The sequence below is a fragment of the Humulus lupulus genome, chromosome 7, assembly GCF_963169125.1.
Source record: "Humulus lupulus chromosome 7, drHumLupu1.1, whole genome shotgun sequence".
NCBI lineage: Eukaryota > Viridiplantae > Streptophyta > Magnoliopsida > Rosales > Cannabaceae > Humulus > Humulus lupulus.
Window position 1 is genome coordinate 156161156 of NC_084799.1, and position 1586 is coordinate 156162741.

Genomic DNA, 1586 nt, shown 5'->3' on the forward strand with positions numbered 1-1586 from the left:
GGTGATTAGCTAGGTGTCGGGAAGTAAGCGGTAAATATTAGAGACATTCGAGGAATTAGCGGGAATTGGGTGTAATGACTAAAATGCTCTTAGGAGGTTTAAAAGCTTAGTTTTAAATGGGAGGGTAAACTGGTCATTTGAGTTAAAAGTAGGGATAAGTATTATAATGCTTTATGCCTTAGTCGGATGTGTAGAAAGTGGAAGAAGTCTAAAGAAAATAAAAGAAAAAGGAAAAGAAAAGAAGGAGAAAAGAAAGAAGGGGAAAGCAGGGCATTATCTTCCTTATGCGTTTTGGGATTTCTTCTTCAATCCTTGGGGTCTTTTGGAGCTGTGACTCAGGGAGATTTTGGGTACGAGCTTGAGGCTAGGGTCCTTGGTTTGGCTTGAGGAGTTAGCAAGGATAGTTCATCCATCTGAGGTAAGTTTCTAGGTTCCTCTCTTGTCTTTTTGGTTTTGGCTTAGATGGTTATCTAAACTGTGTTTCTGTGGGAATTCTAGGGAATTAAGCCTAAGAATTTGAGGAGGTGAAGGCTAAGGAAGTGTGGAATATAACCTAGGTTGAGTTCATCCATCAAAGGTAAGAAGTTCTGGCTTTAAGTTCTGAGATTTCTGTTGCACTGCTGAGTTTTGAGCTTTAAGCTCAACAATGGTGATTTCTTTGTTTTGGGGCGCATGTGATTGAGTTTTGTATGATTGGGTCTTATGGGGTGAGATATATATGTTGGTAGGTTTGTTTTGGAATTTGGTTGAGGTTTGGAAGGGTTTTGGAAGGTTTTGGCTCGAGGGAGTTCGAAGAGGAGAAGTCTGGGAATTGTCTGGCTATGACTATCGCCGTTGCGCTAGCTTTAGGGCGCTACAGCGCTAGGCTTGAGTGTTTGGGAGCCTGTTGCCTCTGTTTGTAGCGCTGTAGCGCCCACTTTGGGGCGCTGTAGCGCTACCCTGTTCCCAAAAGGGGATTTTTGGGTTATTTCTTAGGGTTTTTGCCCGGGGGCTCGGGGTTTGATTCAACCACCCCATTTGGTGGAATTAGGGCTTCCCGAGGTCTCGGGATTGGTCCCGAGGTTAGGTTTTGGAATTGAAGTTTGTTGTGGTTCTAACTTGTGACCGTGACTAGGTGTTCGCTAGGGCTCGGACGGGATCGTGCTAGAGGGTTGAATTGAACAAGCTATCAGAATCTAAATGTAAGAAAACTACACCCGGTTATGTGATTGTGTTTGGACTAAGAGCTCCCTATATCTGTATGATGTCATAGATGGTATTATTCCATGGGACATGTGATAAACGGCCTAAGAGTGCCATAAATAATATTTGCGCATAGGGCGCGGCTCGGCCACTGGTAGCTGGGGACAGCTTAATGTTCACTGAGCTCGGTTTAAGCGGGTCGGAGTCAGTGGGAAAAATAGAGGGTGCGGCCTAAGGGCGTTGACCCTGGTTATCATGTGTGAATTGATTATTAGTTTGAAATGATGTACTTGGCATGTTGAATACTTGATTAACATGTATATTTGGACTGATGAGTACATGATTATACTGTATGAGTTACCTGGTTGTTTTGTTAGATGACTATGCTTTGTTATTGTGTTTTC